At 38.9% G+C, this 27,156-nt stretch overlaps 1 long non-coding RNA gene across 1 annotated transcript; it reads right to left on the bottom strand.

Moving 5' to 3' along the window:
* Window positions 1–11,646: 11,646 nt before the first annotated feature.
* On the bottom strand, window positions 11,647–17,014 carry LOC117002774. The gene is made up of 3 exons (XR_004419390.1): window positions 16,826–17,014; window positions 12,657–12,716; window positions 11,647–11,695 (listed from the first exon to the last, which is right to left on the bottom strand). It is a non-coding gene; the product is annotated as an uncharacterized LOC117002774 (long non-coding RNA).
* Window positions 17,015–27,156: the final 10,142 nt, after the last annotated feature.

The following is a 27,156-nucleotide window of genomic DNA, read 5'->3' as shown; positions in this document are numbered from 1 at the left end:
GCCAATATAGTGTCTCTGGTCTGTTAAAAAAGAAATCAAACCTGAGTTTGGCTGATGGGTTTTTTTAAATGTGTTTAAAAATAATCAATGCTGGCTTTAGTCCAGGGAAATTATCAAGCAACCTCTTGTGAGATTTCCACGGTTGTGGGACAACCCACACTAAAACTTTCTAACTACATTGAAGGAAATACTGTTAGAACAGGTAAAGTCCATTACACCTAAGTCTTTTGTTTCCTTCTCTGAATTCTACTAGATTGTTTTTGATAGAAAAATAATCAGGTTCATAATGATGTCTACAGACCAACTGCTTTTGTAATGGGCAGGGTGGCACAACACATCAAATTTTTTCTCCCCAGCTCAGCCCACATTTCTCCTCAGTCATGTTGATGCTCTTTCACAAGCTCAATGTATTTTCAAAGTATTTTTTGCAAATGCATTTCAGACATTTGCTTGCTTACTGAGCTGCTTTATTAAAACCAAACTCAGCAAATCACTTTATTAAGTGCAAAATCATTAAGAGACTCAGTGGAGTTTTGTGGGAATGTCTTGATTCATATCCACCTCTCACACATGGTATGCATCTCAGGGTTAAGAGAAAATTGCAAAAAGCTGGCAGGACACCATCTGTGTTGGCATCCCTACTACAGTTTTTGAGTTTTGAGTTACAGTTTTGAGCTAACAAACTACAATACTGCAGCATGAAAAAAAAGTAAAGGATCATGGCTTGAACCCTGCCAGATGGAATATGGAGACAGCTTAGGAGAACTTGCCAAAAAATGTTTGTGTGCATGCATGTGTGTGCACAAACCCTTTATAGAATTAAGCAATCTCTTGAAATTTCTCCACTTTAAGAAGCTTCAAATCAAACACTTTCACTTGCCAACACCGAGAGAAAGTTGCCACCATTTATATTCATATACACATAAGTTTCATCCAGATGGTTTTACACAGTTTTCTGTAATTTAATGCATTTTTCTGCTTGTACATTTCAGAGAGATGATCCTGGTTGTGACAATTATATTCACACTTGTAACTGCCTGATAAGGGCATAGGTAACTGCTTTAAAGCCAACACATTAGCTTCAGATTTTCCACTACTACTAATTATCTGTTCTTTTTATTTGTTCACCTAGTCACAGGACATTATTCCTATTTTAAATGTGTGAATAAAACTTTCTAGAATAGTAGAGTGTGAAACAAAAATCATGGCATTTTCACACAAATACATATTAATTTCTGAAGGACTAGGATATTGATAGCACAAATATTAATGGATAGGGAATCATTCCTTCCATAACTGACACAAAGCTAAGCCACAGTTGGCACTCATCTGCATAACTTCAGCATCTCATAGGAAGATAAAGCAGTTTACACAAGCTAAGAGGTTCTGAACTTTTCCTTCTTATGTCTCTACTGTATTCTCCTATTGTCATGGCCTTTTTACCTTGCATATATATGTGTTAATTAGCTTTAATTAGGATAATTGCATCATAGCTATTCCAGTCACATTTTCAATGGTATTAAAGAGATTCAGCCCCTTTAGATTTTTGCTAATGATGCTGGTTCAGTTGGAGAACAAAGTAATATTGCGAGGTCAGATATCAAACTCTTTCTTTTTTTTTTTGGAAAGAATTAAGAATTTAGTCATGTCCTAAATCTGGTTAAAGGTCAAAATTGCAATTTTTTTTTTTTTTTTACAAAAACTGAGATATGGATAGGTATATATCATGAAACAAGACATATAAATGTGCATTAGAACAGGTAACACAAGAAAATGACAAAGCAACTGCAAGACTTTTTCCAGTGGATTATGTTTTTAGTAACACTGGTAATGATGTTCTCTGATCTCATTTGGTCATGTGCAAATCAACTATTTTTAACAGAGATTAGCACTGTACAGAAATGGAGTAGAACAGTTCAGTTGTAAAGGTCCCACAAAAACCATCTACCCCTACTGCCAACTTCCAGATAACAAAAGAAATTCTTGACTGCATAAATATTTGCTTTAAATAAGCTGGGTGGGCAGAGCAGTGCTAAGCCATCTTTTGACTCTGCTCACTGTGGCTGTTGGAAACCAATTTGGGTTTTATTATGGAGAGCCATCTCAAGTCTGATCAAATTTGTGTTTGCTCCAGAAAATCATTTCATAGCTCCAGGCTTTTGCTGCAGTTGGTGCCCCATCAACTGAAGTAAATAGGAGAGCGTTTAGAACTGGCTGTGTTGCCTCAAGATGTAAGCAAGAAATCCCTGGATGTTGGGTTAGAGTACTTTGGGAGCTGTAGAAATGAGGCTTAGCAAGAGCCATTCACCCTTATTCAGTAATTAATAATAAATACACAAATGTCCTAATGACTTCTGATTATATTATTAAGCAGTGCAGTGACCCTGTGTTACAAAGGGGTCCTGCACTGCCCTGCACTCCTGCTCAGTGCTTGCTCAGTTTACATCGTCTCTCACACTCTCAGGTATGGATTCACCAGTCCCATGGATGTTTCTGCAGAACACCACTTCAGCAAAACCAATCCTGAATTCATCACTGCAGCAACATAATGTAGCTTGGCATGACAGTGTGTACTACAGTATTGCATTCTTGTGCTGTAGTTAAGGCCTGTCAGCAATTTCATTATCGAGTCCTATTTTTAGCCATTTGCAATTTTTCAAAAAATAAAAGCATTTACAGTGCAGCCTTAATCTGAACAGTATTTTTTCTCAGTGGGAAATGTAATGATATACATTCTATATGTGTATGACAGTACAAGTAGTTCCTTCATCTACATAAAAAATCTGCTGACTTGTGTTTCCTTATTTTTTTCTTTGATTTACTGTTATTCTCAAATGGATTCTAATAAATTTTGAATTTATTGCAAAACTTTCATAGTGATACAGTAGTACTAATGTGGAATAATCTTATACATGGGTTCCATAAAGCTGAATATTCACAGGGTGCAGCAGTCAGTGATAAAGGTGATATTGAGCTGATGATTATTGATTAAGACATTCCCCTTGACTTCATGGGTGTAGTAGATACCATGACAACTTTAAGCATCATGCAGAAAAGTTTTCTTGTGCCAAAAAATAAGCAGGATTGTATTCCTTTCCATAAAAAATACAATGTAAATCCAGAATAATCCTTGGATGAGCTCTGAAAATATTAGTATCTAAATTAAGAGACATATTTTTTATTTTTTTACTATGCAATTGATTTTACCATCTATTTTGTGTTATATGACAACTTCTGTAATGAACTGCATCTCTGGAAATCCAAACTAGCTTAAAGGATCCTGGTGGGCCGCTGCCAACTCACGCTTGGTGTAACAGAGCTCATGGATTGGCCTCTCCACCTTAAAGGTGAATAAGCATTTTTCATGTGATGACTGAGACTAAAAAACTAAAGGCATTTTACAACTTATACAAGACACAATTCATCTATGTATTGTTTTTGGAACAAAGGCTTGCTTTTAAGGGTGGCAATTACAAGTAATTGCATCTCTAATAGTGATATGTAGCTCAATTATCAAGGCCTTCCTGTAGAATGAGAACAGAAGCACATGGAATAGCTTACTTTTTATTTATTTGCTAACATTTTTGGTAATTTATTTATTCTGAGCCTTCTACACCTGCTTAAGCTGACTCCATAAAGACCTGTGCTAAAGTAACACTGAAGGGAATGTTTATTAATGGCTAGTTAATTGCAGAATGTCCCAAAGAGCATTATAAATGTAAGAAACTGGGATAATTAGATTAAATGTTAAACACTGAAATTATGCTTGATAATATTCAAATATGCAAAACCTGCTCAAAACCAGAAGTTCTTCATAGAGCAAGTTCAGCACATTTTTAGGCAAGTGCTTGCTACAGAAGCAGCTTCCATGCCCGGGTCACCTCCTCACAAGAGTTCCATTAGCTGGCAGAGCTTTAGCTGCTGTCTTCTCCCAGATCTCTCTATAAAAGTCAGTGGCAAGAGAAGACTTTTCGGCAATAAACAGAGACACAGGACAGCCGCAGAAAATGTGCAGCAGCATGAGTTTGTGCTAAAGCATCAATTTTGGTTAGTTATTGGCCATTAGCTCCAAGTTATTTTTCAACTTTAGCAAAGTTTCTTATCTTTTACACTATTTCTGCTATTACCCTACAAACAAGGGTTTACATTTCTCAGATTTTTGTATCCATCTTTACCAGGGTAAGCTTTGCACATTTCAGTACCTGGCTTTCTTAGAGCTGTTCCTCTCCACTAAAATGTATATTCTGATGGATTCTGTCAGGTGAGAAAGAGACAAGACCTGCTCAGCATCAGCAAAGTTCATGTTTGAGTCAAGTTTATAATTTAGATTTCTCCACTGCTCTCAAACTCCCATTAAACACTTTATGCTTTATGATACTGAGAGACCTTAATCATTCTCCATAGGCACAGTGAGGTTGCAGGAAAAATATTGGGCACCTGCTCCCAAAGCAAACAAGCTTTGTGTTGTACGATGACCTGGGTGGTGAGCTGTGACTCCTTACCCAGAAGTGGCTAATGAATGCCAGTCATGCCAGTGTCCCCAGAGCAGAGCTGGGTCCCAGCCTGGATCCTGCAGGCTCCAAAGGGGCAGCAGCATCAGCCAGGTGTGCCAGGTTCAGCAGGCCCAGTCCAGCTGGGGTTCACAGCACCTTCCTTATAGGGCAAAGCCACTAAAGAGTTACATAATTTTGAAAGTATGTTAAAGTACAGTAATTTCACCAATATAAGATGCACTGGAGTATAAGGCGCACTTCCAGATGTCAGTACATTTCTGAACTTTGTCCATATGTAAGGCGCACTGGACTATAAGGCCCACTATTTTTTTGCAGCGAGGATCCGCATGCAACAAAGTAACGAATTAGTAACGGAATAGCGGGATCACGGGGTTTACTGACAGGTGCTCAGTTTGCAAACATTTTTCACAGATTGGCGCAGCCTTTAAAAGCAGCCCCAGGTGTTCTCCCTGTGCCGTGGGCCCCAGCACTCCCGCCTGCCCCCAGCACCGGCTGGCATGGCTGGTGCGGCTCGGCTCCCGCGGCTCACACTTCCAGGTTGGCAGATTTCCGAACTTTGTCCATATATAAGGCGCACTGGATTATAAGGCACCCTTCTGGATTTTGATCAAAATTTTAGTCAAAAGGGTGTGCCTTATAGTTGTGAAATTACTGTAAATCCAATTGCCTAGATGGGAAAAATTTTGTGGACAGTTGCATATGGACACAACTTCCGTATTACTGTCACAATTCTGGCAAGTGGGGCTGTCCTGTCATTTTGTGGAGGATGAAAATCTATACAAGTATATTTTTTCTAGGGAAAGGATGAGCAGGCGTACACTGTGTTGGCAGCCCTGTACATTTCGAGCACTTTTTTTACCTACGTAACTAATGCAGATTCTAATTCGGTGTTCTCAGATTTTTCATCAAAGTAACAAGAGCCTTACACTACATAGCAGCATAGAGCAGCCAGGCAAATATCATCCTAGCAGAGAAAGTGCAACTTCTTTGTTTGTGCCAGAGAAACTCCATTTCCCACACCTTATAAATGATTCTTCTGCTTTAATTGTGCCCAGAGGTGGAATCTGTTTTAATACAACACAACTAAAAATCTCTCCTCATTCTGGAAAAGACTTTTCTATGTATATATTTAAATATGTTATGTCATATGTATATATGTATGAAAGGATTTTATATATAGATGTTCTATCAAATATATGCCTGTATCCACATCACCCTATTTACTGGCATGAATTAATTCCTTTTAAAATTAATTTTTTACTTTCTGCCAGCTCATTAACCCTGTGGCAATCAGTTCTGTAATTTAATTACCTGTTGGGAAGAACAGCCCCTCCTGGTAAAAACAAATGGCTAACATTTTCATGGGAAGGTTTATGTTTCCAAGAAGAGATTTTCAAAAATCTCTGCTTTGTAGAAAAAGTTGATGATTCACAATTCACTTCCTCAACCTGCTGATAATTTTGCAGGCTCCTGTTAGATGTTTACTGCAGTCATCAGTTCTCCAACACAGCAAGCTCCAGTCCACTTAGTACTTGGTACAAACAGATGCCATTTCATTTATATAGTCATTCTTATGGCCTTCCTGCTATCTTGTCTAGGTCTCCTGCAGCCTTATGAAAATAGAATAAGAGGAATTCTGTACAGTATACATATTTACTACTGATAGATACAGCAATATAATGACACATGCTGGTTTGTTCTCTTTGTCTCCACAACAGCAATCAAATTGTTCTACATTAGGAAACAATGACTGTGATAGCCTAGAGTTCTCATGATTTTTGTTGGTTTCTTTTCCTTGGTAGCACTAAGTTTGATTGTGAAATTCACCATCTAGGGAAGAGATCCTGATGGCAATGTCAGAAAATAATTTATATCACTTCTGTGCAGCAGAAGAAAACTCTTGCAGTTTCTATAGCTCTGAACCCATGTAACCTACTACTGAACCAGTGTGGAAAAAGTCATCACCAAAAAATTGCCTTCAGGGTTGCCACTTGTTGTTGCTTGTGGCAAGATAATGAGCATCAGTTTTCAGTATTGTCAGTAGGGCATTTTCCATCACCACATAATCTATGCATAAATCTAATGATCCATAAATTTGGCCATGGCTTGAAGAAGAAGTGACACTAAGCATGGGAGCAGACCTGTTAACAAGCAGACATGCTGCACAAGTAGCATGACCGTGGGGTCACTGCCAGCAACCACCTGGGCTCAGTACTGAACTGGCATGACTCTGGGCTTGCTGGAGGTGTCTGCTGGTGGGACTATATAGACACAGATATGAATATATAGATAGAGACATAGTAATAATAATTTTTTAAAAACCTTCTAAAGGATCAGGATTAGCACCTCACAGGTGATGAAGAACTCATTATCAGGATCACAGCCCTTAGAGCAGCCCATCACCTCTCTGGCACACAGCCAGAAATCAGTATGCTGCTGCCTGGGTAGGGCTCTGCAGAATATTAATGGCTTTCATAGACAACACTCTTCTGGATTCATAACTTCCCCAGGAGCAGGCAGACACAGGCATTTCTCCTTTAGTCTTTCCTTTCACAACATCCAACTATATCCCCCCTCCAAGATACAGAGGTGTCACATTCAGCAGGGCAGACCAAGGGCAGAGCTGCTGCAGCCCTGGCAGTTCCACAGAAAAACTGGTCTCAAAAGGCAGGTTTGGGAAATAAGGGCACGTCATTATTTCAGTTAGATGTGGGTGGAGATGAAGATGGAACTCTGGGTCACTCAGTGAAAACAGATGGATGTAGCTGGGGCACACACTCTGTGTCCCTGCATGTCCCAGCCCAGCTCTGCCTGCTGGCACAGGGACTGCCCTGGGCAAGTGGCTGAATCAACAGCAATGGTGAGGAAGAGCCTGAAAAATGTCTTGAGTCTTTTTTCACATGGTGAAGGAAATACAGGATAAATACAGCATCCCTTCTCTTTTGCAGCAGACAAGTGTTCTCTTCACAGAAGACACCAAGATATGAGCAGTGGTCTCCTAGGAGGAGCCACCACAAGGATGGGGGCAACCTGCATCCCTGGAGAGCCCAGGGAAGGGTCCTGGGTGGTGCCTGTGGGTGCCTGTACATGCTTGGGTGTGCAGTGAGAGCACAATCCCCAGGTTCCTTAGAAGTAATAAATAAAGGCAAAAATACATATGTACAAATCAGTTTATTCATATATTATTCATTCATTCATGTATAAAACAGTGTAGTGTGTTAATTCAGGTCCACAGTGTCAAGGCAACACTCCACACTTCCATTTCTGAAGCAAAAATATCACATGGTACATTTAACTTGCACTTTTAACAACAGAACTGTACAGATTTCAGATATGTTTTCAAACCTCCAGAAATTATGCATCACACTTGTTTGTCATGCTTGAGCCTAATGTGATTTGAATGAGAGGAGAAAATAAGGCTGATAACTAATATATTTATTTTAATAGACATTAAATGTTAAATACAAGTATTTATAGGAGACACAAAACCTGTCGTGTACAACAGGAGGGGGGAAAATGTGCATATGGGCCTGGGATCTGTTGTTAACCTCATGGCAAATGGAGCTGTATTCTGCTGCTCCAAGGAGTAGTGCTAGCAACGCACGAGGCAAAGTCCTTTACTAGAGTTTCATACTTCATTAATAATATCACACGTCTTGAAAAGGAATCTTTTTCCCAGTATGAGAGGAAATTATGTATTTCCCTTGCTGCACTCTATCATGGTGCCTCCCCAATGATCATTTTGCATTTACTTCTCCTCCCTCCCACACTTTGGGGTAACCAAGTAAAGGTGGGTTTGGCAGATTTTCACACTGCCTCACAAGAGACACATAATCATGATTAAATTCCTCGCTGTAACAGCTCTACTTTTTTTTTTTTTTTTTTTTACATAGTATTTCTAAACATAATTGGATCATCTGAGAATTGGAGCTCTGTTCCCCCTCACATTTCTAGTAACCAGAATCACTCTCTCTTTTTTTCTCCCCAGAGATAATTCTCTAGAGATGGGAAAGGTTTTCTGTTGTGGTTTTCGCTTCCATGTAAGCTTTGAACAATGACTGCTGAGCTAGCTTTGACAGGTGTTAAAACATCTTGGAGCCGGCTGAACATTCGTATTGATTAACTAATACATGGACAGAGGTTTTTAGAACTGATTGCTTTACATTGTTTCTGAAGGAAGTGGAGAAAATATGCTACATTATCACTTTCTTTCTCATCCATTTTCATGTACTATATTCCATGTTCATCCAGTTTAACTGCTAAGCTGTCAAAAACCAGAAAATAGTGAAGAATGTAGTTATGTGCTTATTCAGAAGATTGAATCTCACTGTTTAGTGCAGCTGTTTATTCATGACATAATTAGGCAGAAATATACAGCTTATGGAAAAGTTAATAAATTCCTGAGACAGTCCTAAATGATTGATGAATATTTTTCTGCCAGTCTATCTGGTAGAAATGCCTTTTCAAAATAGAGAATCTTTAAATTTGTTATTATCAGTATCCCTTTGCCTCATCACTACAGCTAACTAGTAATAATAAATACCAGCCAGAATGATTAATCTTGTAATCCAAATACCTGATTTTATACTAGTGTTTTATACCTCCCTTGTGACATGGTCCTCAGTGAAAATATTCAGTGTAGAAAAGATGCAAGATGAGACCGCTTTAGGATACAAAGCAAAATAAATTTATCACAAACGCTTTAACAATTACTTGCATTCACAGCTGACAAAAAGATAGTGGGACCTGATCCTCCTATTTTATTTTTTATTGTAGAGATACCCCACAGCTAGCCTCTCAATTTGGATTCTGACACATAAAAATTTGAGATATTTTGCCCATAACAGTAATACATTTCTCTAAATGCTAAAATTCTAGAATTTCCAGGCTGCTCACATGCATAATAGTACCAAAGCCACCTCCTTCAGAAAATGCTGCATACACATCTCTAAGAATTTACAAATCATCTCTCTTATATGTCACTACTTACCACTAATTTAACAGCCGACTCCCACTGGAATTGCTAATAAAAAATGTGCAGGTATTGCATGGTATAAAAAAAGAGTATTATCACCAGGTAAAACAGATGTTGATTTTTTTTCCTTCCCTTTTGGCATTCTGCATGTTTGTGTGTGCCCAACAGACAGCCCAGGCCAATAGAAGGACTGATTTTTCCTGCACTACACGCCCAGCATGGCCCTCACTGGATGGAGGCACATCCTCCTTTACTCAGGGAGAACTGACCTTTCCCTAATGCATGAGGCCCCTTCTGGGAAGCAGAAGTTTCCTTCCATGCAAAGGTGGAAGAGAGACACTGAATTTTAACTGACTTCAGGCCTGTGTATTCCTGACTCCTTTTTCAACTGACTGCCAGGAAGTTTTGTGGAACAACTATTTTCTTAGAGTCATGACTATTTAATCCAAACTTTTTTCAATTTTCCTTTAATGCTACTAATGAGTTCCTATTATGCTTTAAGTACCTATTCTAACTCAAATTAAACGTTTACACTGTCAAGTCATGTGTGTAATGAACTGAACAGTTCTTAAATTTAAGGAGCATTAGTTAATCTTTATCTCAGGAACAATAAAAAGTAAGAATAGGCTTCTTTAAGCCTAAGTGGGTGGTTTTAGATCCCCTTTTTACTTAATTTTGATTATTTGGTTCATCTTTTTTTTCTATTTTTTATTATCTTTTCAGAGTTGATTGAAACAAAACACAATTGGGCTCTTACACAAACCTGTTTTCTCTGTTAATGAATGCATGAGTACATAAGAGTTACCATAAAGTCATCGTCAACAAAGCATTAACTTTTTTTCTTCTTTTTTTACTGGATTTTATGGATTAAATAATTAAATTTTGAGCTATCCACTCTTTATGACTGCACATGAATCTTGAACTCTCAAGACGTAAAGGATGCATAAGTGAGAACTCCTGCCTCTACTGCATTTATATATGAAAGTGAGAAGAAAAATTCTGGTCCTATTTATGCTAATTTAAATCTTGAGAAGTATCAATTAATTCAGTTCTATGTCTCTAGATTTACATTGCCATAGCAGATTCATTTTTCATTTCTACCAGTAAAGGGGCTAACACTCAACCTAACATCTAATTACTACCTGAGCTTCAGAGTTTTATTAAACAGAAAATTATAGCAAAGCATTAAAAAAATAAGATAAAAAGATAATTCAATGAGCGTTTACACCATGCTAATATTTATTTTATTCACATGTATTTTTAAAAACAACCTTCTCTTTGGAATACAAAGATTGTTCCTAGTTGTAATAGATAATAAAGTCATGTCAAGGAAAAAAAAGGTGAGACAAAGCCAGCAGTTCTTTGTTTTTGTTTATTATACATTCAGTACACTTAGTTTTCCAGATAAGCATTAAATGGATGCACTACTTTTCAGAAAACCTTCCCTTATTTTACTTTAGTTAAAGTTATGATGCTCTTAGCACAATTTTTGGTAATTTTGTTAAGACTAAGCTTCACTGCATTACCCTGTAGGTCTTTTGTCAAGTTTGAGGAGATTTGCACCATTTCATCTATAATTTTCAAAAATAAAAAATAAATATATTTCCACTTGCAGGGAAACAATACAAGCCAAGGGGTGGGGGTGGGAGGTAACTGAGAAACTTAAACCTGCTCAGGGAGTAGCAGGGAAGTGGTGGAATCACTGTTCCTGGAAGTTTTCTAAAAGCATGTGGATGTGGCACTTGGGGATATGGTTTAGTGGTGAGCACAGTGGTGCTGGGTTAATGGTTGGACCCAATTATCTCAGAGGTCTTTTCCAGCCTTAACAGTTCTGTGATCCTGTGATCCCTGCTTTACCCTCCATCTGCAGGTAACCGATCATGCAGTGTGTCCTGACCTCTGCACAGATCACCAGGACGGCAAGATCCTTGCAACCTGGAGCATTCCCAGTACAGCAAGGAGGGAAGGGGGATGGTGACATATTTCAGACACCCATATCTTCCAGAACCTTCTCCTTTTCTGACTCACCTTGCAAGAAGTGTTTTGGCCAGCTACTCTGTTGGACTTAGCAGGACAACAGTGCTTGCACTGACATCCAAAGCAGGCTCCAGGCAACCCTTTGACACTGACACTGCACACTTCAGCACTCCCTCACCGTGGCTTGAGAGTGCAAATCAGAACCCACAAGAACATTTTCTCTGAAACCCTGTAATGGGAATAAGAGATGTTAAAGCAGACCAATATTTCACACCTTGCTGAGCTGATAACTTACTATAGAAATATCTTTATCTTAATAACGAACAATTAGTTTGGTGAAGTTCATTTCTCACTTTTAAAAAATGTTCTCTCCTCAAACTGCTCGTCTGAGATGGTCTACATTTGCACATTGCATTATTAGCAAAATGACTGCGGTCATTTTAATTTAACAAATGGAAATGCACAAACACCTTCCTTCGTGCTAATGAGCTTGGCCTTTGGAACCCATGGTGAATGGCTGCAGGTTATTAGACATGCCCAGCAAAATAGTGGCTGCAGCTTCCATTTCCAGTCTGTAATTCACTGAAGTTATCTCATTTTCCCATTTTCATGAGTCCAATTACACGTCATGATAAATAACCTTCCATTGTTGGTGCATTTAATTCTCTGGAAAAATACCTGGGAAATGGGTCTGGGGTACTTACATGAATAGGAAAGAGTGTGTTGTGCATCTTGGGGGTGGGGAATGTACAGGAGAGAGAAACAGTTTTCTAAAGTCACTGTATATTAAAGTAGAAATTTTTTTAATAAGAGAGCCTGGAAATGTCTATGGTTGTTTTTTCTTTTTTCCTCGTGCATCTCTGTTTGTCCCCAGACAGGTTTTGCTTCAGTCATATTATCACAAACCTTTACCTTGTAGACAACAACTCCTTGCTTTACAACACTTCAAATCAAGGTTTCCTGAACTGAAGGAGAAGGAAAACCTTGATTTCTTATTTCTTTTCTACAACACATTCTTTATTTCAATTCCCCTATACCACATTTAATATTTTTAAAAGAAAAATATTCTATTCCATTCTTTCATATTTTGTCCTAACAAAATCAGCCTCTTTATCTCAGACTAAACTGACACTTCAGACAAATCACTCACACTGGAGAGGAGCTGTCCAAGGACCCTGGATATTACTCACCAACAGGTGCTGCCATGCTGTAACTCAGCATTATCAGAAAGTCCATTTTCACTGACTGTCCTGGTATTTCAGCATGGAAGGAAGGGAGGGAGGCAGGAAGGAAGGGAGGGAGGCAGGAAGGAAGGAAGGAAGGAAGGAAGGAAGGAAGGAAGGAAGGAAGGAAGGAAGGAAGGAAGGAAGGAAGGAAGGAAGGAAGGAAGGAAGGAAGGAAGGAAGGAAGGAAGGAAGGAAGGAAGGAAGGAAGGGAAAGAAAGAAAGAAAGAAAGAAAGAAAGAAAGAAAGAAAGAAAGAAAGAAAGAAAGAAAGAAAGAAAGAAAGAAAGAAAGAAGAAAGAAAGAAAGAAAGAAGAAAGAAAGAAAGAAAGAAAGAAAGAAAGAAAGAAAGACAAGTTATTTCCCATAGCCAGGGCTTTCTGCTCCCTGCACTGTTTTGTTGATGTTCATTTTGTATTTCTATACATTCCTCTTGAGCATTGAACTGGAAAATAAAACTGAAGCTATTATTCCCCTCTATAAAAATAAAAATCTCACATGCTGAGCCCTCATCCGGCCTTCATAACACTCCTTTGGTTTTTCCACATTGTGTGAATGTGGAAATAAGAAGACAAGAAAATAGCTCAATTATCTATTGGACATGGGCACTAATGAGGCCCAGGTCACTCTGAGCTAATTAGAAGCATCCCAGTTTTTTAATGATTGCAGTCTTAATATAGCTAAGGACCAGGATGGCAGCAAAATTAGTTGGTGCCACTCTTTCTGTGCTTCCCATTCTGCAATGTAAATTCTTCCTTATTGTTACTCATGGCTGACTGCCCCACTAATAAATGTGATTTCTCCAGTCAGATGTTTATGAAAATATCATGCCACTTCATGCAAAATGCAACCACTGAAATGACCCTCCTTCAGAGCAAAATTGTTCTGTCTCAGGGATTCACAAACAGAAAGACTAGTAGGAAACTGAATCAGTTGTGATACTTCAAATTGTCCTGGTCACACAGAGCTCCTAGGATAATTGTTGCTATGTCCTGTTTGATTTTTCTTGTAACTCTTGGAGCAATGCAATTAGTGGCGATATGAACATTAATTGACCTAACCACTGAATCAGAAAGGCAGCCCTTGGAAGAGGACTGTGAGACTGATAACCCTAGAGAAAAAACCCTGACATTTCTAGTTAGTGTTTCCAGAAGCAGGTAAAGCAAATGAATAGAAATTGGACTGTGTCACCATGTGTAGATATCCCACTAACAAGCCTAGGGGAAATATTTTCTAGGAGCTTCAGCAAGTGTGTTTTATGTGGCAAGCAAGCTGCAGCACTGGGGAATTGATGGTTTTCATGCATAGTCAGGAGGATCCCTTGTTTATTCACTGCCAGGCCATGTCCCATTCCCAGCTATGCTTTAATATCTTCAGAAACACCACTGACAACTATTCTGCTCCAGAGAATTTCAGATCTCAGTCCAACACACTGACATCTACCTGCTCACCTCCAACCCATTGTATGTGGAAAGAAAACTGCCTATTTTCACATAAACCCTACTAAAATATCACGGGATTGCATCACCATATCATAGAATCATAGAATGGGTTGGGTTGGAAGGGACTTTGAAGATTATCTAGTTCCAATGCTCTTGCCATGGGCAGGGACACTTTCCACTAGATTGTGGCTTCCTAGCTGGCAAAATCAACCATTTCAAGTATTAATGTTCCACAAAGTACAGTTAATTATGATGTTTCAAAATGTTTAGGGAGTTCAGTGCTTTTAGGTCTCCTTTGTGGTTTTGTTCAGACCTCTCCACACAGGTTCATTTCCCAGGCAGCCTGTCCAGAAGAGCAGCTCCTGTGACAGTCCTTGTTTATCTTATCTCCAGCTCTCAGCCTGAGAGCCTCCTGTCACCAAGTCCTGGATGAGCCTGAACAAATGACAGGTGTGAAAATGTTCTTCCAGGGAGCACAACTGTGCTCTCCCACACCTTGCCTTCATTACATGAAGCATGGTCAGCTTTGCCTGTCACAACTTACAAAATCTTTTAAGCATTTGAGACCACTTTCATTGCCACACTGACAATGCAGGGAATTTTTGTGGTCTAATAGCTATCTCCATCTTGTAATTAGGCAATTTGGAAGACAGGACATTCCCAGCACCACCCCCCAGATGGATTATGAGGGATTTGGAAGTGTGAGGTTCAAACCAACCCATCTGGGCCATCCTTTACATCGGTGGCAGAGGACTGGGACAATTTGCTCTGGCCCCCTGCACAGCCCCAGAGCTGCTGTCTGAGGGGTCTGTGGGGCTCCTGTAAGGCCCTGCTGGCTGCTAGACCCTCCCCACTGTGCCAGAGGGGTTGGCAAGTCCTTCCCAGTGCCACCTGCCTGCCGCAGAGCCCTTGTCACACCATGGCAGGGCCCAGAGGAAGGGGTGGCCTGAAGGCAGCCAAGGTTTTTCTCCCCCTCACCAGTGACAGGGACAGGAGCAAAGGGGCCAGGAAGCTCTGCCAGACAGAGCTCTCTGCCCTCAGAGTGTGGGGTGGCACCAGAGCAGATGCTCTTCCCTCAGCACCTTTGGCATTGCCGTGCCCTTTCCATCCCTGAATTACATCTTCTGCTGTAACAGTCTTTGGATATTCATGCCATTAGCTTTAGGCACCTACTTTACCTGGCTAATTTAAGAGCTTGGATTCATCTCATTGGGTACTAACAACAAGTTGTAATTAAATGATATTTTCTATGCTATATTAAACTCTTTCAGTGAAAAAATATCTCATTGAAAAAATCAGGAAATAATTCCCCAGGGCTATCATTATGCATCTGCTTTCCTAGCAACTTTAGGCAATTGCAAATTTTAAAATAACTTTATATGGGATGCCTCCCTCTCTCCTGTTGTTCATGAGATGGACCTAACTATCTTTCATATTGCCTTCTTGGAGAACACAAGCAGCAGAGATATTATTTTGCAGCAAAGTATGCCCTGCCAGGCATGAGGGGAGCAATCTCTGCATTCCCAGGTGGCCTTTGACTGTTTACAGCCTAACACTGAGCTGTTCATCAGCATCTCAGAGATCCATAAAGGAGGGAAGATGGTTACATCCACTTTGAACAGGCAGAGGAAAGAACAGTTGACAGCTGAAGTTCGATTGAAATAAACAGAAACAAATCAGTTCAGAAAGTCTGGGAGACCAAAGTGGGAAGGTTCAGCTTTGCAGAGGCCAGTAGGAAGGTGAGGGGTTTTCTAGCATCTAAATAGATTTTCACATGACCCACAACATCTGTCTTTTAATTGCAAGCAGTGCAGAACTTGAGTTGGAATTATTAGTCTACTCTCACACAGGAATGCATGAAGCACCCCAAAACTCCTTAGGAAGAAGCTGAGATGCTGGGGAGGGGGCAACCTAACAGATTTTAGGGAGCTTAAAAAAGCTTAAATCATCCAAATATTCACAGTGTCTCTCTGCATTGCATACACAGGCAACCTCCCCACCGCAGCCGGCCCGGCTGGCTGCCCAAAGCTGGGAATTAGGAATATTCCCTCCCAGGAGCAGCCCAAAGCTCATCAGTAACAAAGAAACCACCACTCTGGGAGTGGAGCAGGAGGTTTGCAGGAGCAAACTCAAAGGGCTGAAGGAACCAGAAGTGGGTCACTGACATCTGAGCACAAAACTGCTAAGCCTGAAAATGCTTCCATTTGTTCAGTGCAAAGCACAGCAGAGTCCAGATGTTTAAATTCAATTTTTTAGACAATGAAGATGACAGCAGCTACAATCCCACAAAGTTTCTTTCATCTTTCAACACGATACAGAAAAACTTTTAAAAAAAAAAGGAGCTGTGCCTCATTCCTATTATGCTTTATGGTTACACATACTCACTCACCTGCCAGCAGCAGCCCCCTCTCAGAGCTGAATTGTAGCAGGCTTTCCTTGGTACAGCTTAGGGCAGTGGGTGATCATTAATCTTTGTATTTTGGTTACTCAGTCCTTAGTGTAAATTTAAGCCAATAGAGACTGTTTGTTTCACACAGGTACATCAAAACTAAGATTTGAACAGCACCCACTTGACATTATTAATCTACAAGTTTTGCCATTTAGCTTCAAACACAACCATGAATATGAGTTATAAATAGACACTTGAATGTTCCTTTGAACTGATGTTAATCAAAAATCATGAAGGATGTTTTACCTCTGGGTTCAGGAGGAAAAGCCTTCCAGTTACTTGAAAGATAATTCCATTCCCATGTATCTTCCCCTCCTCTTTGCTGTCTGCCTCTCCAAGGGGTGTGCAGTGACATCAGAGTCTGCAGAAACTGCTAAACTTTCCCCGTACAACTTCCTGGCCTTAATTGCAGCCTATAAAGAGTTGGAGCTGCTGCCACCTATAGACAAGCATCAAACATATGGATTTGCTACTGGAGAATGGAAGTGTGAACTGACACAAAGTTGTTAACGTAAGTGTATTGTTCACTGCGCCATTATCAACGCCAAGCTTTGTGCTAATGAGCCACATTAAATGTTTATGGCACAAGCCAGAATCCACAGAAAACATCCAGCATTTCTTGTACTGGTCCCTCTGTTGTCAGAGCTAATGGAGAATAAACCCCCAATTTCAGTAATATATTGATTACTATGCTCAGCATGTTTAACTCATAAAGAAAATTAATTACTATGTTTTAGCTCTGTCAAATAAAAAAGTATGGATTAACCTTTGATTTAGACTTTAACATGCCTGAGTCTTGTTGTCTATGGACTTAGCAGGACAGCACAACATTTTTGATTGACTCGCAGTAGCTGTGCATAGATTATTTAAAAGTACATTACAACCTCTCAGGAAAAAAAAAAAAGTAGTATTGTAAAATAATGCAACAATCCTGTCATTTTTTTTTTTCGCTTGCATATTATACCTGTGTAAACTAAACAAGTGCAGAATGGAGCCATTTACAGGATGAAATAAACACAATTCTCAATATTATTGCAAGAAAGCAGTAGAATAAATCTCAATGTAATTTCCACTGCTTTTTCCTGACGGATGCTGAGTATCTAATACCCCTTCCAGGTTCTTGGGTTCAGGGCCGCTGTAAAATCTGTAAAAATAAAATCTGAGATAGCTCAAGGAGGGCGTCCAAAATCCCAAACTTCACAAGGCACAGGCCATGTTTACAAACAAGATCCTCCTCCTTCTTAGCCATGGAACACAGAACTGGCATATTTGCTGAGACAGGGGTATACCTCACACAGCTGAGTTAGTTTCTCAGATCTGCAGAAAAGGATAGATCTAAAAAATAGCAGTAATAATTGTGAGAGATCAAAAGAACCTTTAAACACATTGTAGACAAGATTTCTTTGTCACAAATTTAAAAGTTCAGGAATTCACAGTCTGCCAAGCTCTTTGAAGAACACTGAAAAGGAAAGAAAACCAGGAATTGTTTTATCTTTCAGTGCTTCTGAAATGGAGATGTGCTTGGCTATGAATAGCTCCACTTTCCCTCTATTGCTGGAAACATTTCCAGCCTGTGACTTATTCTGGAAGAGCAAGGCAGGACCATCCTGACAATGTTCTAAAGAGCTTATTTTGTCTGTATTTGAAACAATAAGAGCACGGTTGGTCAGTCTGCATGAAGAAACTAAAGGAGTTGGAAAAGAAGGAAAAATATGTTCCTCAGAGAGTACATGGCAAGGAGTAAACCAAAAGGCAAAAAGGTGAAAGGAGTCTCCCAGTCTCAGAAGTGCTGGACATGCTCTATTCCCGCTCCAGGCAATATATATATTTTCCTACAGAAAATACAGGATTTCTTCCTCCCCTACTCTGCCCCCATGAGGGTCTGCTCCTCCCTGGGCATTTCTGTCCCACTAAAACACTGGCACCCCAGGGACTGTCACAACTGGCCACACCTGGCCCTCCCAAAACCACCTCCCACACCGTGGCCAGGCTCATCCCAAACCCATGACTTTGCAGTGTATTTCAATGCAAACTTCTTTATTTTGGGAAGTTACAGAAGTACATTAAAAATTAAACTAAGCTTCAGTAAATGCATAACATTGTTCATCAGAGAACCCTAAATTGTTCCAATAGCTAGAACTTTTTAATAAACATTCATCTAGTTTCTTTTGGGTTAAATCATGCCTTTTCCTGTGTTAGGACAGAGATAATTCCTTTATCAATACATTGAGCATACATACAAGTCTGAGTCATTAACAGCACCATGTTAACAAACTCAGTTTCTGTTAAAAGCTATATTCAGACATTTCCCAGCACCTCCACTTGACGCAACACCAGGACATCGTCTTCAGAATTTTTTTCCTTTTTTTTTTTGCATTTGAAGGACTTAATTACCCACCTCATCCATCTAGTATTTTATTAAGTGTCACTCAGGTTCTCAAGTTCCTCCTTACTTCAGTTGACAACAGTTGAAATCCGTTTATATTGGACTCCACAATATTAATAAAATATAATGTATTTGTTACGAGAGCACACCTGGCATCTTCTAGAATATTTCTAAGTCTTCTTGCTGCAAGCCAATAAAAATTGTTTTGAAAAATCTCTTCAATGCCTGTTACTTTGTGTGCAGGTTTTCTGTTGCAACATATCTAGCACGTTTGGGTAGGCTTTGAACAGCTGAAGTTTTGAACGCCCCTCAGCTCAAAGCTGTTGATGATCTGTTTGATACAATCATTGATGTGTTCACCATAGGAACCAAAAGAAGAATATGTTGCTGAGCTTCCTATTTATGAAGGCAGGATAGCAGAAAATTTCCCATATGTGGGGTTCAATTCTTCCTTCAGTCTAGCCTCCTGTTGATTTAAAATGCAGCTTCAGTTCTTTCAAAAGCAGAAAATGAGGATGTAATTGTGGAATATAATATTTAACTGCAAAGCCACTAGCACTGGACAAACACAGTAAAAACAAATCCAGAAAATAATTAAATGAACAAGTTTTTTTCTTTGAAAACAATAATTTTTTTTCTTTTACAGGATAGTTTTTATACTATTTTATAATAATAGATAATTGAACTGGTAACAGTGAAGCTATGAGTAGTTTGTTTGATTTGCTTGATTATGTCCAGAATTGTAGTTAAAAGCAGCAAGTGGTTTTAACTTGGTGTGTTGGTTAGGATAAATTAGAATTAATTTTCTATTTCAGGGAATGATATCTTGCCTACTCCAGGCCTATTGTCTGGAAACAAAAACAACCCCACAAAAAAATATCAGTTCTTGCCCAGGAGAAAAAAGAGGCATGTCCCTAGGGAGAAAATGGAGAGAGCCATATATTGATGGAACTCCCTCCTAAAGTAATAGTGGAGCACAGGGAGGAGCAAAGATCATGACAGAGAAGAGATAACAAAGAGGGAATAATTTCCTGAGGATAAGAGGCCTGTTTAGATTAGACAAAGTCAGAGAACAATATTTGCAGTTAGAAAGCCTATCAGCTTGAAAGGAAAAAACCCACAAAGTGTAGGCTTAATTATATATAGAATTCTCAAATAAAGCAATTGCAGCTAAAGTGCATTAAAAATACACAACAAACTCTTCCTCAACTTCTGCTGTTACTGGGACACATGCTGTTTTTAAAAGCACTAAACATCCCTACATTTCACTGCACTAATGATACCTTTGCAGGAAAAGCAGGATTAAATAGCTGCCATCCAGCAGGCACGGTGGGTCCTTCTGTCACAGGGTTAAAGCATATTGGCAAAATGAGAGTGGTTAGGGGAGATTCAGGTTGATGCACAACAATTTTATTAATCCCAGAGCTCAGTCCTGGGAGCTGCTGTCACATAAGGAGAAAAATGCAGTAAGAAACCTGAATAGGTCTGGGGACCTCTGATTACATGAGAAAATAAAACAGGTTCCCCTCGTATGATTTATCAGCACAACTACTGAATAGCCATTTATAGCAAATTCAGCACAAACTGAGTAATACTGGATGTTTTTCCCAAATGTCCAGTGGCAGAAGGCAAGTACCTGTCGGAGAATCCCAGGGTTCAGCACAGGAAAGAACAAAATGCACTTTTGTGCCTTGGGATTGCACAAAACCATGGAAAATACAGTTCATTCTTGGGAATGGTACAGTTATTTAAAAATGTCCCCTGATTCCTGCAAACTTGGCTCTGCATGATGTTCCAAACACATTGAGTACAATGTGATATTTTCTTCTTCATAGACAGGATGAGACTTGTTCAAACCATGCCTAAAATTTTACACATAGATAATGAAACAATCAAATCATGGCCTCTGGAAAATCCTTGTAAACGAGGGGGCTTTTATTGTTTTCTTGGGTTTTTTCCCCCCTCCCACTTATATTTTCATGTTAATTCATATCAGAGAGGAGCACCTTGAATCAGAACCACCGACATCTCTGTGCTCCCAGTTTGGCAAGCTGGAGCAAATGTTTCAGTGCCTTACCCCTTACATTTTTTCCATTTTCTTAGAGCGTAATTGCATCTAATTGTACATTTTGAGCAAATACACATAATCACATCATTATGACAGGTAATTATCTTATTGTGTTGTATAATTAAGTAAATCACACAAGAAATTGCGCAGAACTTTAATAAAATTTTCCAAAAAGAAGTTAATCTTTCCTGCAACTGACAGAAGAAGCCATTTTCACTTCTAATGATCATAATCAATTTATCATTTTCTACCCTAATTAGTGGGCACTCTGCAGGCATGTGCAGAATATGCACATCCAAGCAAAGTGCTGGGTGCTGACATTCATGACTTTTCATGTGTGTTTGCTATGTGGAAAGACAAACATCCTTATGTAGAATTTAATGACCAGTTGCTACAGAAAATGCAATATCAGAAGAAATAATGCATATATTAAATGTGTTCCGTTGATAACCTTAAAAATTTACTATAATAGTTGATTTTATCAGTATGGTTCAAAGTACATTATTACCTGTTAATGCTTATTAAATGTGTTTCATTATAGAGCATAGCTTAGGAGCTGTCCTTTGATGGAAGGAGACTTCCCCTTGGCAAGGGAATTTATTTATTATCATAGCTGATTTTTGTTATTTTCACAGGAAAAGTTTGTCCTTTACCCGATTGTATATATACATTTTATATATACCCAAGAAGTGGGTTAGGTACCTAATAGTGGCAAATAGAAAAACACACACGTCCCTTTTAACATCACATAGTCAAGTAACACAGGACTAAAGAAAAAATAACCACTGGTGAATTTAAAAACCAATTGTTGACCCACATAAAAGTCTCTTTCCAAGTTTTTTGGTTGCATTTTCCTCCCTGGCATACCACACAGTCATGCCCAGTATGCCAGACTAGGGGCTGTCTGTAGACATCTCTATGAGAGGTTCACCCACCTGCCTTAGAAACTGCTGGGTGCTATCAAGGCACTGTAAAGCAGTACTCGTTTCTAAACAAAGGTTTTCTACACAAATATAGAAAAGATCATGAGTAAAGATCAGACAAATACACCTTTTGGTCACAGTTTGCCAGCTTGCCCTGTTGATATTGACAGTGATCTTAGGAACAGCTGATTTATACCCAGGAGTTGGGAGCTTTATACTCCTTATACTCTTTATACCCTATTCTCTTTGTGTTTTCCGAAGGCAATGAAATCCCAAACTGTCCAGAAATAAATTGAATCCACATTCTTAGGAACCACTTCCTCCAAGCAGCATGTTTCATTTAGTAAATATTTTAAGAAGTAAGGTGCTCAATAGATTGAGCATTGAGGAGGTGCTTTAGAAGATGCAGTAAACAGAGGAGAGATACACACAGAACATTCGACAGAGCAGATATGTGATAAAGTTTGACAAATACAAAGCGCTTTTCAAAGCATAAAACCAGATTTTTTTCTCCTTACATTACAAAAATAAACTGCAACTAAAGAATAGCACCAATTAAAAAAATAATTTGGCACTGCATATTTAACTTAAGAGGAAAAGGATATTTTTCATACACACTCTGCAGCTATCTGAACAAAAATTGACACCCTCATTAGAAAGCATGAAATCTAAGTTGTTGGCAAAACTATCTGGAAGCAGAATGAAGAAAGAAAGAAAATAATCTGGGGTGACAGTAAGAATGCTACAATCAACCAAAACAGAGGCTTGAATTTGCTTTTGCAGTTTCCAGTTATCAAAACTTGACACCTCTGTCACACCAGTACTCCAGGAAGAAAAAAAATTAGCACTTCAAGCACCTCCACCCACACCATCAAACACAACTTCTATCCACAACAACTCCTGTCAAATGTCTTTTACTTTTTTTCTTAATGGTGTTAGCTCCAACTAGATTGCCCTCGGGTGCAGTAAACCCAACACATAGGCCATCTGAAAATCAGAGGTATGGCCACGTATCAATGTGATTCTATAGAAAAAGACCTTTCCATCATTTTCTAATAGACTCAGACCATTAGAAAATTTTCAAAAACAGTCACAGAAAGAATTTGGCAAGAATAGTTCACATAATTATCCCTCTTCGGGGGGAGGAAAAAAAAAAGAGAAACTAGAGGAGGAAAGTGTTTCTGCAGAAACATTGACATTGCAGCAAGGCTTGAGGAGAGAAACACTTCAAGCTTTCAAAAGACATTTTCTAGTCACTGGTCTAACTGGTCTTTTGTTTAATAGAAACACTTTCAAAGACCAGAATTAACCCAGATTTGTTGGTTTAATAAAGAAGTGAATCCAGCTCACTGATTTAATGTGCTAGATTTACTGCTATGTTCTGGCCATGTGAGAAGCTGTAAATTGGATTTAGTGAACACGAGAAAGTCAATAAATGCCAGAAAGCAGACAAGATACCAGTAAATCCACACCAAAATCACTGCAAAATATCTTAACCAAAAATTCCACTCATGCAATTTTCTTTTCAATATTTATATCTGCCTATATGTAAAGAGCATAAACCAATGAGTTCCACTTAAAACCAGATTTTCAGGCAGGTAGGTAGGTCTACACCAGATGAGAAGCCTGTCCCCACTCACTTCTCTCCTCAGAAGAAAATCACAGAACCATTCAAAGACCTCTAAACTCATCAAGTCCAACTGTAAACCCAGCACTGACAAATCCAGCACTGAGCCTGGGAGCTCCACCACTGCCCTGGTCTCTGCTTATTTATTTCAATTCATCCTGGCCAAGAGATCTGTTAATAAACATTCCCTGTGGATAATGTTGCCTGATCATTTTCTTGCTTTCCTCCACAAAGAACCAGACACAAGTGAGATCTCTCCTGTATCACTAATATAACAGAAGTGTATTTTGGGCTACCCATCATAGGGAATTAGACAGGGAAGTATAAAATTTCTTGAAAAAATACACAAAGTTCTCCAAAAATTCACAGCTAAGACCGTATTCATCTATCATGTACATGAGTTTGGATACAGAAATGTACCTTGCAGATACATTTTAAGGCAAACAACTGTACATACTCGTGTGATACCTCCTTTGTAATGCACCTTTCACCTCATGGCCAGGCACCAGGAGGGCATCAGCCGACTCAAACACTCAATTCTTTCTTGCTCCCCAAGCACACAGGAACAAGGTCCACCAACATTCTCTAACTGCTGGGTCCTTTCCTTTTTGAAGGTGTACAATTTCACTGTAACAAACCATAAAGTCACTTTTAGTGGCAGCCTTATGCTCTTGAAATTCATAAACATCCAAGACAGTGGGGACAACTTGGTAAAATTAAAAAAAACTCATTTTCCTCAGTGGATTGAGAAAATTGTGTCTCTTGCATAAACTGTCATGCCCTCAGTTTTGAGGCAAATTTCAAGCAGTGTCACAATTTCCTATCGTGTGAGTTCCTAAATCTGCAAGGAGTCTGGCCCTCTGAGCATTCTCATGCATGTACACAAATTAAATTTACACTTACAAAAGTAACCTATTGATTGTGTCCCTCAACTACACATTTCATAAGATAGAAATCTCTGTTCTTATCAGTGAGAGCAACACAAACATTGTTTTTTCTGAGGATTTCTTAACACAATTAATCTGGGTTTAGATAGTTACATAAACCACTGGATTTAGGCAGCATGAGCATTACCAGATCCAGACAAAAATAATCTGTACTTTTCTGCCCTGAGATTATATAATCCTCCTGAGTGCTCAGGATCCCATTCTGAGCATTCATTTCTCCCTCTCTCGACCTGAGGCCACTTGCTTTAGCCTTGGCCTGTCTCACAGTTAAAAGAACTGTGTAAAGTTAAAAGAACTAGTAAAGAAAATATGTTTGAACCTTTTTATTCTCTCTGAACTTTTGTATACTCCTCTCCAAGTTTCCTTAATCACCAAAACTGTTCCACTATAAGCACGTGTGACTTAACACCAAGCTCTTATGCTGCCTACAAAGGACTGTCCACTGTCACTGAATAAACAGGAATTATTAGCTCTATATAATTAGAGTTTCCAATTCATCAAAAGAAATTAATAAAGAAAATCACATTTCCTGCTGAATAAAACACAAATATATTTTGTAAATCCTAAAAATAGGTTCAGAAAGGGTTATGTATTGTTTTTTCTGCTTCACTCACACATACCATGACATGTATTTATTAGCAATGGTACATTTTTCCCTTAAGTCTCACCAAAGATGCTGTTAAACATGAAAAATGGATGAAAGCCATAGGTCCAAAATCGTGATGCTAAAGCAGAATTTCAAAACAACCCCATTTCCACTGAAAGTGTCACATCCCTCTCAGTAAGGAGAACATGCCTCTGATAACTGTATAACACAGTAGATTACAGTGAAAATTAGGGATTGGACTGAGGCCAAAAATAAGTAGTTTTTAAAGATAAATTAAGCATTTAATGCATCTCATATTTTGAAAAAGCAAAACAAAAACCAACCAAACAAAACAACCCCACCAGAACTATCCTGACTGTTTCCAGCTGTTGATGTTCTCCCCCATTGGTGTGAGGTGTGTCCAGTGCAGTGTAAGGTGGCAGCTGCAGAAGGGATCAATACAGCCAGGATGGGGAATTAGAACTCCTGTCACTCACATCCTACATCATCACAGTTGAGGGAAAATTTCATAGTATCTGTATTCTTAAAAACTTATTAGAGATTCAGGACATAGAAGAAAATTATGTTATGCACTAATTAACAGATAGTTTACAAATCCCAAACTCCTATCCTCTCCAGTGACTGTCTTGGCAAATACAGATACCAGCACAGTTCATTTTCTATGTTTCTATCCATTATCTAACTTTGCCTTTCATGGGTTCATTAAAACAGTGTTTTGCCATAGTGTCAAATTAGTAGAAAACTTCAGATGTAGCAGTTTCACAATGATATAGCTGTCATGATAGGTCTACTTTTTGCTTGTACCTACTCAGGCATCATTAGAATCAAATATCTACCTCTCAGTGTTTCTCCTGGGTTCATCCAACTCTGAAAGCTCTCAGGCCCTTAAAGCATATCAATTAGTAATGATTTTTTTTCAGCCCCAGCAGCCACTGAAGCATACATTAAAGGTGATACCTGCAGTCCAAAATTTAATGTAGGCATTTGAGAATATCTACTTTGATGAAGAGATTATCAGAGAAACTCATTTGGTTAAAGTTTTAGATCCTGATTATTAAAAATGTTTTATTTGCTGAACAAATGCCTGATGAACATTCCTGTATCCGTTAAATAATATTAATTGCACACAGGTTTGGAAAATGCAAGAATCATTAAAGGATAAATGAGGTTGTGCAATGGCCCAGAAGAGCTCATGTTAGCACTTTCCAGGTTGCTTTTACAACCTTCTGAGTGGGACTATTTTTAACGGAGTCACCGTGGCCTAAGGAAAGCTACTTTCACTTTTTTACTGTATCTATCCAATTGAGTAGATGTCACAGAGGCAGGTCATTACAAGCATGGAATGAGAGGGCTGTACATTCCTCATAGCTAGGTTAGGTCCCCTCCATCAGGACTGTTTGGGAAAGCAATCCTTCCCAAGCCTCAGAGGTCATTTTACTCTTGTTTCCAACACAACTCTAAAGAGTTACCCAAAGGTCAGACTGCAAAGCAAATGCAATTAATGAATGTAAAAACTTCCGGACAATACATTGCAACAATTGTACCTACATTGACTTATTATTAAACACAGAAATATGCTGGTCCTTATGGGAAATACTGCAAACTAGTGAAACACTAGGAGCACATCAAAATCTTATTTAACCCGGGTAGCCACCACCATGAAACTTCCTATGGAGATACAGATGCAATTGAATTTGTCACTCCTTTGAGTGGCAGAGGCTCTCACTCCTCCTTAAGTGACGTGACCTGGAATGATTTTTGGAATACAAGCATATGATTCATTTCCAAGTTTTTATCCTACTGTTATACCTGTAAAATTGTTTCCACTTGAATATACTTGACATTAGTCATAAATCTCTGGTCAAACAAAGGTGAATAAGGATGAAAATGCCATATAAAACATTCATTCTTACCTTCAGCTGCCAAGAATCTTCTTTCAGTATAGTTGACCTATCACCACTTGAAACATTCATGTATTGCTTTAATTATCGGTATAATCACCCAACAAATTTGGCACCA

The sequence above is a fragment of the Catharus ustulatus genome, chromosome 14 (genome assembly GCF_009819885.2).
Source record: "Catharus ustulatus isolate bCatUst1 chromosome 14, bCatUst1.pri.v2, whole genome shotgun sequence".
NCBI classification, from domain to species: Eukaryota; Metazoa; Chordata; class Aves; order Passeriformes; family Turdidae; genus Catharus; species Catharus ustulatus.
This window is presented reverse-complemented; position numbering and strand designations above follow the sequence as displayed.